This window comes from Neofelis nebulosa, chromosome X (genome assembly GCF_028018385.1).
Source record: "Neofelis nebulosa isolate mNeoNeb1 chromosome X, mNeoNeb1.pri, whole genome shotgun sequence".
Classification (NCBI taxonomy): Eukaryota; Metazoa; Chordata; class Mammalia; order Carnivora; family Felidae; genus Neofelis; species Neofelis nebulosa.
The window spans coordinates 32,993,680-33,007,942 of record NC_080800.1 but is presented as its reverse complement, the minus strand read 5'-3'; the positions used below and the strand labels follow the sequence as shown (position 1 = coordinate 33,007,942).

The following is a 14,263-nucleotide window of genomic DNA, read 5'->3' as shown; positions in this document are numbered from 1 at the left end:
CCTAGAGAACACAGTAAGGAACACATGTAAACTCATGAATCACAGGGAGGGAGGGCCCTAAGGTGGCAACAGAGAATAAGAGCAAGGGGAAGCAGCAGGTATTAGAGGGTCCTAAGAGTTCCCAGTTGCCCTCAACTTCATTCTTAAAGCTTAAAGAAGAGGACACCCAGAGACTCTTTGTTGATACAGAAATTACATAAGCTCACACTACAAGTAAGGGGGCACAACAAGTGCTGCAGCCTCTCCCTCTATCAAATGCAATTCACAGGAGGAGGAAGAAATTGAGAGCTAAAGGACATCTAAAAATGACAGAATCCTAGGAAGCAGACAGATTATTTCTAGAGTCCATCACTTACAGGATTAAATGGTTTCCATGCTGCTGGAGCCAAGTTCCTGGAACCACATTCTCTTGTACTGCTGCTTATTTCCATCCCTGACCATATCCATTTTGGAAATGACCAAAGTAAGTTTAACTTGAAACCACAAGCCAGGCCATACTTCTAAAACAGATAACAAAGAGTCTGAAGCAATAGCAAAGGTACAGATTTTCTCCTTGATATTTAATATGGTAAGCTTACTGTTCAATGTGTGACATAACTGCCTGGACATGTACCAGAACATTTTTGAGGAAGATCCCAATCATGAACACAGCATTGTAGACTACCTACACAAATGCCATCAACAATGCCTTTGCCCCCTGCCTTTCTCTAGTATAAGTACCAGAAAAGCTCTCAGACTCCCTTGAAGTAAGGGTGGCCATGTAACTCAGTTCTAGCCAATATGATACAAGGGGAAAGTCTTCATTTCAAGAGGACATACTGCTGGCAAACCCTTCTGCCATTTGCCCTATTTCTTCTGCATGGGATAGTGATATGAGATGTGGAGCATAGCTGTTATACGATCATGAGAATGAGAACCATATGTTAAACTTGGTGGGCTAAAAAAAAAAAAAAAAAACAGAAATATTTGTGCCCTTGAAGACACCTACCCTTGAATTTCCTACCTCCAAAACTTATTCTGTAAGATAAATATACCCTTCTCTAAACTTCTATTAATTGCATTTCCTGCTAATTGCAGCCAAACTCATTCCCACTAATATACTAGGAATAGACAAATAGTAATTGAGTTCTCCACTATGACAGAGACAGATACACATCAAAAATACAATAAAAGGGGGGCACCTGGGTGGTTCAGTCAGTTAAGCATCTGACTCAGTTTCGGCTCAGGTCATGATCTCACAGCTTCATGGGTTCAAACCCCACATCAGGCTCTGCACTGGCAGCACAGAGCCTGCTTGTGATTTATATTCTCTCTCTCTCTCTCTCTGGCCCTCCCCTACTCACATGGTCTCTGTCTCTCTCAAAATAAATAAATAAATAAACTTGTTTTTAACGCAATAAAAATGTCATCAATGCTGTAAAAAAGGTAAAGGATACATTAAGGGAAAAGTGGTCAGGTCAATTAGACCCAGAAATGATATGAAGGCTTCACAGACACAGCAACATTTGAGTCATGAAATATGAGACTACGAACAGAAGAGACAGAATACCTTGTCTTCTGTCCAACATGGTTACCTCTATTCCTATGCTAAAACAAGTAAAGAAATCTAGGACACTGTATACTTCTCATTCTTCCCTACCACAGCCAAGCATTGTGCCAGGACTCAATGATGACCAAAATGACATAAAACCTACCCTCACATTGCTTACAGTCTAATGGACATTTTCAAGGTTATCTCAATAAAACAAGAAGTAACAACTCTGTGGCTGCATGACTACAGCTTAGATATACCACTGTGTTTGGCCAATAAGAAGTCTGATATTCCAAGTGTTCCAAACTAAAACTTACTCTTGTTTCCTTATCATCTAGGAATCATCTGTCTCCTGGAGTAAAAGGAAGAATACTGTGTTGCCACCTGCGAGTATTAACAATCTCAGTGTAACTACTAACCTGGCAAAAATCCTAAGAGATCAAATCAGCCGATTTTGTAACTCACAGCTTCAAAGCCTCTGGAGACAACCAGGATCCAAGCATTTAAGAAAATTACCTTACCATCTATTCACCACCTTGGAACCTGTTTCTGAAATGTCTAGCTGCAGTTTTAGTTACCAAAGAAAGTCAATGTTAGGGAAGGTCCCTTCCATAAACCAGTTTGAAGAGAAAATTCTCTTTGGAAAAGCATTTCACCAAATTTCATATAAGCATTATAGGATGCTATTACCTCATGTAGCTTATTCTAAAACAGACTTTCTCCCTGTCCTTATCACACAGACACCAAGAAACATGAGAAATAATTTCTTGAAAATATACCTCCTTGGTGAGCCTGAGTGGTTCAGTTGGTTGAGCGTTCGTCCAACTCTTGATTTTGGCTCAGGTCATGATCTCATGGTTCATGGGTTTGGGCCCCAATGTCAGGCTATACACTGGCAGTGCAGAGCCTGGCTTGGGATTTTCTCTCCCTCTCTCTCCCTGCCCCTCCCCTGCTTGCACACATGCACTCTCTGTCTCTCTCTCAAAATAAATAAACTTAAAAAAAAAAAGAAAGAAAAAGAAAATATACCTCCTTACATCTCATTCAACTGAAGCATTCATCTACCTCAGATACGTGAGAGTAAGATGAAGGGTAGTAATGAAGGTGGTCTGGTACAGAACTAACAGAAATGAAACAGGGTGCTCAGAAGAATGAAACGTAAATGTGTTAAATTATAAATGATCTCTGAGAATCGTTTGAAGAAAAATTAAATTCTGCTGGCAACATGCATGAGTATCCATAAAAATATTCTTTGATCTCACTTACCTTATTATTCTGGTCTATGATTATTTTCACATTTTTAGTGCTCACTCATGCAATCAGGGCCTCAAAGCAGTTTGGGGGCACTGGATTTCAACCCAGGTTATCTGAGAAAGAAAGAGGCTGCATACAGGGGGATCTGTAGTTATGGGTCACTAAAACCAAAAGCAAAACAGCTACCACAGCCCCTTAGAAGTCCTAAGCCTTCTCAGGATTCACTAGTCTGCCTACAGCACTGAGTAAACAGAAACCAAGGACAGAGAACTGAAGGGAGTTTCTGAGTTATGATGCTTAATACTTGGATTAATTTCCCTGAAATAGCTCCATACTATATCTCTTTTACAATAATCACACTAACAGGTCAATGCTAACACCAGCCTCTAACTTTAATAACAGACCAACGTGGCTGCTTTGGTTTCATTCCCATTATATAGTGAGTAGCACGTATGAAACAGCCTGTGATTTACTATAATGATATCAAGACCCTACATAATCTCTTACATATAAATTAACAAGAAGGTACTGAGCTGTAAGTGTTGCAAGTTGTAGTTTGATGAATTCTGTACTTTGTATGTGTGTAGACATATGCTCCAGAACACTTTAGCCCCAAGATTAGAGAAACTTTAATCCTTAGCTATTCTATACCCTAAATTCTTTGATTATTTCTATAAGCCTACTTGCTGTATGCATTCTTAAGGTGTTCAATAATCTCATTTCCTGTGGTGTCATATTAGGTGGAAACTAGAAAACGAACTTTAATTACTTAGCTCACTATTCCCTACAGTCCTTCTACAAATGAGTTAGAAGTAAGAAATAACCATTACAGGATTTTCCTCCAAACAATTCATATACATAGCACTAGATAACAAACTATATCATAGACAAATTAATCTTTTATTTTAAATGACTTTATATATACTAGCCATGTATCTACATTAGACGAAACATACACAAATATTTTCTTTCATCATCATATTTCTGAGATAATCAAAATACTCTTAGCTAATTTATTAATGGTGAGTGATGTATTATGGTGAATCCATACATAATTAATGGATTCAAATAACATTTACGGAATACCTACAGCAGGCACTGTATTAAGCAAAGGAGAATCTAGCATTTAGCTCAAAACAGCAATAGGTTTTTAAAACTTACCAAATTTTATGAAAATTTATTCTATTTTCAAAACAACTTAGTGAGGTGGAATCACATAGGTTGCTCACAGACCCCAAAGAATTCTGCTTAACTCTAAAATGTCTTCCTCTCCTATTCCCTTTTTTTGTCATTAGATACAGTGTTCAATTTTTTTTCTTTTCATATTATTTTTTTAAGTTTTTATTTAAATTCCAGCTAGTTAACATATAGTGTAATATTAGTTTCAGGTGATTCAGCACTTCCACACAACACCAGGGCTCATCACAACAAGTGTACTCCTTAATCCCCATCACCTATTTCACCCATCCACCATTCACCCACTCACTCCCCACCTACCTCCCTTCTTCTGGTAACCATCTGTTCTCTACAGTTAAGTTCTTGGTTTGCCTATCTCTTTTTTTTCCCTTTGCTCGTTTGTTTTCTTTCTTAAATTCCACATATATGAATGAAATCATATGGTATTTGTCTTTCTCTGATTGACTTAATTCACTTAGCATAATAGTCTCTAGCTCCATCCACGTCATTGCAAATTACAAGATTTCATTCCTTTTTATGGTTGAGTAATATTCCATTGTATGTCTGTGTGTGTATGTGTATAAATTCCTTTTTATCTATTCATTAGTCAATGGACACTTGAGCTGTTTCCACAATTTGGCTACTGTAGATAATGCTGCTATAAACATCAGGATGCACATATCCCTGTGAACTAGTATTTTAGTATTCTTTAAGAAAATATCTAGTAGTGCAATTGCTAGATTGGAAAGTAGTTCTATTTTTAACTTTCTGAGGAACTTCCATACTGTTTTCCACAGTGGGTGCACAAGTTTTCATTCCCACCAACAGTGCAAAGGGGTTCCCCTTTCTCCACATCCTCACCAACACCTATTGTTTCTTGTGTTCACTTCGGCCATTCTGACAGGTGTGAGATGATATCTCATTATAGTTATGATTTGCATTCCCCTGATGATCAGTAATGTTGAGCATCTTTTCATTTATCTGTTGGTCATCTGGATGTCTTCTCTGGAAAAATGTCTATTCATGTCTTCTGCCCATTTTTCAATTGCATTATTCATTTTGGGGGATGCTGAGTTTCATAAGTTCTTTATATATTTTGGATACTAACCCTTCACTGGATAGGTCATTTGCAAATATCTTCTCCCATTCCACAGGTGGCCTTTTAGTTTTGTTGATTGTTTCCTTTGCTCTGCAGAAGCTTTCTATTTTGACATAGTCCTAATAGTCTATTTTTGCTTTTGTTTCCCCTTCCTCAGGAGACAAATCTAGAAAGAAGTTGCTACAGCCAATGTCAAAGAAGTTACTGCCTGCGTTCTCTTCTAAGATTTTTACGGTTTCAGGTCTCACATTTAGGTCTTTCATCCATTTTGAATTTATTTTTCCGTATGGTACAAAAGAGTGGCCCAGTTTAATTCTTCTGCATGTTGCTGTCCAGTTTTCCCAACACCATTTGTTCAAGAGACAGTCTTTCTTGCATTGGATATTTTTTCTTTCCTGCTCTGTTGGAAGATTAATTGGCCATATAGTTGTGGGTTCATTTCTGAGTTTTCTATTCTGTTCCATTGATCTATGTGCCTATTTTTGTGCCAGGACCATACTGTTTAGATTACTACAGCTTTGAAATGTAACTTGAAGCCCAGAATTGTGATGCCGCCAGCTTTGCTTTTCTTTTTCAAGGTTGCTTTGGCTATTCAAGGGTCTTCTGTGGTTCCATACAAATTTTAGGATTGTTTGTTCTAGCTCTGTGAACAATGCTGTTGGTATTTGGATAGAGATTGCATTAAATGTGTAGATTGCTTTGGGAAGTATAGACATTTTAACAATATTTGTTCTTCCAATCCATGAGCATGGAATACCTTCCCATTTGTTTGTGCCATCATCAATTTCTCTCATCAGTGTTTTATAGTTTTCAGAGTACAGGTCTTTTACCTCTTTGATTAGGTTTATTCCTAGATATCTTGTTTTTGGTGCAATTGTAAATGGGAGTGATTCTTTAATTTCCCTTTCTGCTGCTTTATTATTGGTGTATAGAAATGCAACAGATTTCTGTATGTTGATTTTGTATCCTGGGACTTTACTGAACTCATTTATTAGTTCTAGCAGTTCTTTGGTAGAATCTTTTGGGTTTTCTATATATATCCTACTCCCTTTTGTGTGAAAAACAAGAGGCTAGGACATCACAAGATTCAGTCTTACCAACACTCATTAAAGGAACACATGGTCTTGGTTTCTAAGAGATGATTTGGTAAAATTTTTTTTTGCCCTGAAGAAAATATGATAGGTATGATAAACACAGAGTCTATAGGATTCTCTCCATCCCCTGCACATATACACACAGAAAACAACTACAAAACCTGGTTATAGTAGAAAGAAAAACAATCTTAAGGTACTGGGCAGTGAACAAAAGCATACAGGCTCTCACAGGGAACTCATACTTGCTGGGAGGAATAGAGACAGGGAGCTAAACAAATAAATTTTCATCACCATGACTTTTAGCCTAGGGCTTAGTGCAGCACTTGGGGTGAGCAGCAGTTAGAGCAGGCACACATGGGGGGTAAAAGTCATTATTCAGGCCTAGGGAACCAGAAAAGTTGAGCTGGGAAAATGCTCAAGAAGTGGAGGAATCCCAGAACGAAGAGAGCTAGAGAGGGAATCCCCCAATTTTGTCTATCCACATCTTTAAACTGAACCTTGGACCATATTGGTGTAAAACAAATGCAAAGCAAAAGAACAAATTCTGAACTAAGACTACAGTTGCCACCCAGAAGGTGCAAGTGAATGAAAAGAATCAGACAGACACTGGCTGACTGTGCACTCACTTAGAGGGGAGATGGTATGCCTGTTAGTCTGGGACCAGGTGCAGCCCACAGCAGAAGTGAGTGAACACATATTAAAACAAAACAAAACAAAACAAAACAAACAAAAAGTCATTCAGGCATTGATAACCAAATAAAAGGAATCCAAAAAATCAGGAGCGTTGAAGAGAAACAGCCAAAGAGTAGATCCCTAAGTCTTGATTACCCACATCTCTGACTAAACCCTGAACAATGCTTGCACAGACTAGACTCCTAGCAGCCCATCCCAAAACAACAGATCTGAACAAAGACAAGAGCTACTGCACAAGAAAAAGTTAGCTGTTCAAACCTAGCCAGAAAAAAAAAAGACTAGCTGCTAAAACAAAGGAAATAATACTTATTGGGGGAAAAAAAACACGGTCCAGAATCTCATCACTTTAACATTCAATAATGAAGATATAATCCCAAAGTTCTCAGTATACAAAGAATCAAGAAAATATGTTATCAGGAGGAAAGAAAATCATTCTTGTCCAACTCAAAGATGAACTAGATGTTGGAATTAAAAGAGGAGAATGTTAAAGTGGCTATCATCAATGAAATACGAGGCGTATTTTTAACTCATAAAAATTTTACTTCCAGTTTCTGCTCTAGTAAAAACCTTAGAAGTCATAATTCCCATTCTTACAGCAAGAAAAAAGGTGAACAAATGAAAATCAACAATTCCTCCTAGATCCATCAGGAGATTGAGGTCACAGGGCAAACCACTGCCCCCCAAATTATAGAAACAGACAGGCAGATACAGAAAATCCAACTCACCAAAGCAGAAGCCCAGAAACAGAAAAGTCCAGAACTAATACCAGCATCATTGATTGCTGGAAGCTCAGCATCCCAGTGTGAGAGTTAAAAACTCTAGGGATGCCCCATCTTGGGGGACCTTCACAGTGTTGTGAATTTTACCTCCAGGGGCCCTACCAGGTTCCCACAATGAAGATCAGAGAAAAATTTCTTCAGGTTTCCAAGCAGGGGTGGGTAGGAGGAAAGTACCCATTTTTTAACATGCCCAGAACATTTCTTCTTAACAAGACCTGCCCTCAAGAGACCCTAACTAATTCAATTTACCAGACACTAACCAATCCTGGGAAAGTAAAATACTCAAATTGGCTCAAAATAACCAAATACCCAGCTGGCTCTAACCCCCTCTAGCCTTCCACATGGATAAAGGGAAATACCCATTTCTAGCTCCCATTTAGCCTTCCTGTCTCACTCAATGAGGAGAAGCACTTGTGAAGGTCACAGCCCAGGGGCAGAGGCTCACTGCAGGCCAGAGACCCAACTGTGGGATTACAGACACTTCCTCTCTTCCCACATCTTACCACATCAATATGACTCCTATATAATAACAGGGGAATACTGAAAAGAAATGGAAATAAATTCACATCTCAGACTTTATTTAAGAACAAGTCCCTCGGGGCGCCTGGGTGGCGCAGTCGGTTAAGCGTCCGACTTCAGCCAGGTCACGATCTCGCGGTCTGTGAGTTCGAGCCCCGCGTCGGGCTCTGGGCCGACGGCTCGTAGCCTGGAGCCTGTTTCCGATTCTGTGTCTCCCTCTCTCTCTGCCCCTCCCCCGTTCATGCTCTGTCTCTCTCTGCCCCAAAAATAAATAAAAAACGTTGGGAAAAAAAAAAAAATTAAAAAAAAAAAAAAAAAAGAACAAGTCCCTAGGGGAACCCAAAGACAACAGAAGAGTCAAAAACAAAGACAAGGGAAATTTTATCCTCTGATACCTACCACTACAACAAACACTGAACACAGCTTAACCTAACCTCTAGCCAGATAAAAATCAAACCTCACACTGGGGCGCCTGGGTGGCGCAGTCGGTTAAGCGTCCGACTTCAGCCAGGTCACGATCTCGCGGTCCGTGAGTTCGAGCCCCGCGTCAGGCTCTGGGCTGATGGCTCGGAGCCTGGAGCCTGTTTCCGATTCTGTGTCTCCCTCTCTCTCTGCCCCTCCCCCGTTCATGCTCTGTCTCTCTCTGTCCCAAAAATAAATAAAAAAAATAAAATTAAAAAAAAAATCAAACCTCACACTAACAGCCTATTTACCTCAGTTCCTTTTACCCAGTACATCATGTCCATCTTTCAACAAAAAATTACCAATCATAATAAAATCAAACAAAAACAAAATGAAACAAAACCAGTCTGATGAGACAGAGAAAGCATCAGAACCATACTTAATTATGACAGAGATGTTGAAATGATCAATTCATGAAAACCCCGGCACAGAGAAACAATTGAGAAATTTTAGAACAAAAAAATATATAATTTCTGAAAAAAAAAATCTGTACATTGAATTTACAGCCAAATGGACATGACAGAGGAGGTAAGTGAACTTAAAGACATATCAAAAAAAAATCACAAAAACTGAATAGGGAGGAAAAATGAAACAAAATGAACAGAAGCTCAGAAACCTGTTAGATGATATTAAACAGTCATAAATAAGTATAATTAAAATACCAGATGAAGAGGAGAGAAAACACATTTGAAGAAATAATGGACAAAAATTTCCCCAAAATGATGAAAGACAGAAATTCACAGATACAAGATACTAACTGAACACAAAACAGAAAAACACAGAGAAGGCCAAAGTATGTAATAAACCACTATTAGCCAAAGATAAAGAGCAAGCCTTGAAAGCAGCAAGAGAAAAATGACATATCAAAGTCAAGAGAACAATGATCCAACTAATGGTTGATTTATGAGAAACCATGAAGGAAAGACTGGAACATTATATTTAAAGCACTGGGTGGGAAAATGTTATCCCAGAATTCTGTATTTAGCAAAAATATCATTAAGGAATAAAAATGAAATATATTTCAGATAAAACTAAAAAGCATTTGTCACTGACAGATTGGCTCTATAAGAAGTGCATTTGTTGGCAGAATTGCACTGTAAGAAATACTAGAAATTATTTATATGGAAAGGAAATAATACCAGATGGAACCGAGATACTCAAAAATGAATAAAGAGCATCCAAAATGGTAAATGGTTGAGTAAATGAGTAAATGCAAAAGACTATTATTTTCCTCTACATTTCTTTATAAACCAAATAACTATTTAAAACTAAAACAGTGTCTTGTGTGGGTGTATGTAACAACTATAACAAAAAGGACAGGGATGTGGGCCTGTAACTTTTAAGATTTCTATGTTTTATTTCTGGTACATTATTAACTAATGTATTAAGTATTACATTAATTAAGTGGACTGTGAAAAGTTATGTCTGTACATTGTAATCCCTAGAGCAGCCACTACAAAAAAAAAGTACAAACAGTACAAAAAAAGAATAGCTCAAATATCAATAGAGAAAATAAAATAGAATTCTGAAAACATAGTCAAATACTCTAAAGACAAAGAAGAGGAAGAGAGGAAGGAAAAACAGAGATGTGTAGAAAATACAAAATAAAGGAGTAGGCCTAAGGCCGATCATGTCAGTAATTAAAGATTACCAAACTAAATGCTCCAGTGATTGTCAAAAGGCAAAAGTAAAACAAACCACACGAATATACACTGCTTACAAGACAATGATTCTAAATATAAATACACAGATTAAAAACATACCTCACAAAGAGTAAGCAAAAGGCTGGAATGACCATTAATATCACAAGACAAATTTCAAAACCAAATGCACTACCAGAGATAAAGAAGGACTCTTCATAATGATAAAAGGGTCAGTTCAACAGGAAGGCATCATCTCAAATGGGTATGCATCCCATAACAAAATTTCAAATACATGTATTAAGAATCAAGAGAATTAAGGAGAGAAAGAGACAATTCCCCAGTCATAGTTGGGGACTTTAACCCCTATCTCAGGAACAGATTGAACTTGGTGGGGGGGGGGGGGGAATCAACAAAGGCATAGAACTAAAGAACATTACTGGCCACTTTGACCTAGTGGATATTTATAGACCAATATACCCAATGGTGGCAGAGTACACATTCTTTTCAGGTTCACATGGTATACTTACCAGGAAAGACAATATTGTAGGTTATAAAACAAGTCTCAAATTAAAACAATGAAATCATACATAGTATGTTCTCTGACCGCAATAAAATTATAAATTAGATTACAGTTTAGGGCACAGGACCACCCTTAGATTTGTGACTCACCAGAACTCAACAGGTTATACGCATAGCTAAGATTTATCACACCAAAGGGTACAAAATAAAAGCATCAGGAAAAAGACATGCAATAGGAAGAACCCAGAGAGGCCAGACATAAGCTGCTTACACATGCTTTTTCTCTAGTAGCAAAATACATAGACATGCGCAAAATATCTGTCCAAGGAAGGGCGGAAAGAGCATTTGAGTCAGCATTCATGGCTTCTACAGAGGGCTAGTCATGTAGACATATCCTGCTATGCAACAGTCATGGTAACTGAAACCTGGGGCCCCAGGAATGAAACCAGGTACACATGATCAATCTGCATGTTTGTACAAAACAATTCAGACAAACAGGTACAGCACAGTCTATTGCTCCTGATGTACAAAACAAAATCAACCATTAAAATAAAAACATTCAAAGAACCACATTCCGAGGGGTTGACCAAGAATCAACCATGCTTCCAGGTTCCCTCAGAGACATGGAGTCAGCAACCAGACCCACTGTATTAACATTTTCATCACATATGTCAATATGAAAACCAAGGAAACCCAACATATTTGAAAAGGAAACAATAAAACTCAAAATAATCTTTGGATAAAGAAATAAATTACAAGAGAAATTGGGCAATAGTTTGAACTAAGTGGTAATGAAAATACAGCATCAAAATCTGTGAAATGCAGTTAAAAGTGCTTAGAGGGAAATTCATACCTTTAAATGTCTCCATTAAAAAAAAATGCAAATCCAGAAAAGTATTAGAGAAAAATTTCTAAAAATATATAGGTAGAAATTATCCTCCATAGTATCTTCTATTTTTTTTCAGAGCTAATGACAGAATAGGAATGTTTTATAGATGCTTGCAGGGTAAAACATTTAGTTTCTTTGGAAAGCAAAATACTATAGACTGAAGAGGCCACAGGATCTACGAGCAGGAGGCAATTCCTGAGCAGGAACACACCATTTAAGGTACACCACTATGAATACGCCCAAACACTGTGATTATGCTTTGTTTCCTAGCACACTGAGGGGTGTGTGGTGGCAGGGGGAGGCAGGCAGCTTCAGAATTTGTGTGATCCTTCCAGTTGTATACATAAGACTTTCTGACGAGCAGATATTGCTATTTTCCTTGGCCTGGCAATGTGAGGAAAGGGTAATTCCGTTAGAAAGCCCTGGCTTCTATCCACCTGCAAACTGGGGACCCCATTCTGCCCAGACACAAGTATGAGGCCCAAAGAGCACACCATGGTGCATAAAGCAGCTGAGTATTTATTTGCCAGTCAGAGTCCCAGTATGTCGCTTAGTCAAACATTCCCAAAGGAGCAATACGATGGCTGACAGGGCCACAAGTATTACTACTACAGCTAGTAGGCTGGCTTGGCACACTTCAATAGATTCAGCAGGGAAACAGAAAATAAGCTCAAATGGATTCAGACAATTTATTACTTAGACAGCAAAAGCAAAACCAGTATGCTGTCAATTTGTCTAGTTCCCACATGATGACATCAAACAGGAAGGGCCAGATGACACAGTCCAAGCGAATGTGTCATGCTGCTGTCAAGGAGGGACCTTGAAACTGAATCCAAGCAGTTTTATAAACTTACAAAGATACTTGAAGTTATACCGCACAGCGTACAAGGTGGAAAGTCCTGCAACTCAGCTGAACCCAGAAGATGGGTGAGAAATGTCCTGATGGCAGTTTCCCACAAGATATGTTATGAGAAGCTGCCTATCACCCCTCACTCTAAGAAGCATCACGGCATTTTGACAAGACTTAAGTCAGATTATGGTCAAGCACTGCCCCCGTGGCCTGATGAAGACATGCAAGGCTGCCAAGGTGCAACACAGAGAAGCTTTTCTACAATATGCTGAACTTAACCTGCTTCTCTGTAAACCAAAAGTACTAGAACGATGTTCAATGCCAAGATTTCTGAAGCGCTTACTAAGAGGAGACAGAGTATCTCACCTGGGGCTAAGTTAGTTAAAAGAAAGTCATGGTGAAGTAGGATGAGTGTGAATTTTTTAACAGAATATCCTCTGTCATCTACCTGTACAGACTAATGGAGTTAACCACTCCCTACACAAGCACCCTTGAAGCAGGGGGCCTATTTGTGGGAGGTATGTGCAGCCCACAATGAAGGAAGCTCTATACCAGCTATACATGACTTCCCTAACTACTCACTCTTAGTCCTACAGATACTCTTAGGGTCTGGTAATACTCCCTGGAATTAATACTGCTGCTTCTGGTTAAGCAAGGTCATTCAATGGTTAGGGTTCTGAAACAACCAGAAACATCTACTCCAGAGAGGGCTAGAACCTTAGGTTGTAAACAAACTTGTATCAGAGCTCTCTGAGATAGTGTGCCTTAGTCCTGGCTAACTGGAGAACCTACACCAAAATGAATTTGGAGGCTCCTCGGTCCACCTCTTGATTTCCGCTCAGGTCATGATCTCACAGTTCATAGGATGGAGCCCCGTGTAAGGCTCAGCACAGAGCCTGCTTGGCAGAGACTGCTTCGGATTCTCTCTCTCCCTCTCTCTCTGCCCCCCCACCATGCTTTTGTGTGTGTGTATGCGCATGTGCACTCTCTCTCAAAATAAATAAACTTTAAAAAACTGAATTTGAATTACATTTCTTTAAATACAGATATGAACAGATTATGAATGATCATACAGCAAGTAAGATTTACCTATGCCAAATGGAGGCTAGAAGTGCATTAACTTCTGATCATCTTAAAAGAATCCAGGGGCATCTGGGTGGCTCAATCAGTTAAGCTTCCAACTTCAGCTCAGGTCATGATCTCACGGTTCATGAGTTCGAGCCCCACATTGGGCTCTTTGCTGGCACTGTGGAGCCTGTTTGGGATTCCTTCTCCCTCTCTCTCTCTCTCTCTCTCTGCCCCTCCCCTACAAGCTCTCTTTCTCTCAAAATAAATAATAAAAAAGTAAACTTAAAAAGAAAAAGAATCCATAGCTTCCATCAATATTACATAAGGAGTTAAACCTCTTTGGAGTAAAAAGGATGAAATATTCCTTATAAATTTCTAATATGACTATAGGAAGAGAATGCTGAAGTTTTCTTTGCCAACATTACACAAAGACAACATTTAACTTAATTCAAGCTGTTTGAAGATAATTCTTATACTGTTTTAGGCAAATAGGTCCCACCCAGTGTGTGATGAAGGAGAAAAAAGAAGCAAAACCACATCCCATTGTAATAATGTAACAGGAAAAAAATAACACTATCAGTTGAAGTCCAGTAACTGTAGCACAAGAAGGAGAAACCATGGATAGGCCTAGAGAAGCAGGTAAGAGTTAATGGCACAATGTCACCGGGCAGGCCCTCTGTAAGGACT

General features: G+C 38.7%; 1 protein-coding gene across 3 annotated transcripts in view; it reads right to left on the bottom strand.

Moving 5' to 3' along the window:
- The window catches only part of PRRG1 (proline rich and Gla domain 1), a 496,749-nt gene that overhangs the window by 109,549 nt on the left and 372,937 nt on the right, over positions 1-14,263 (bottom strand). The gene's annotated exons all lie outside the window — the stretch shown is intronic.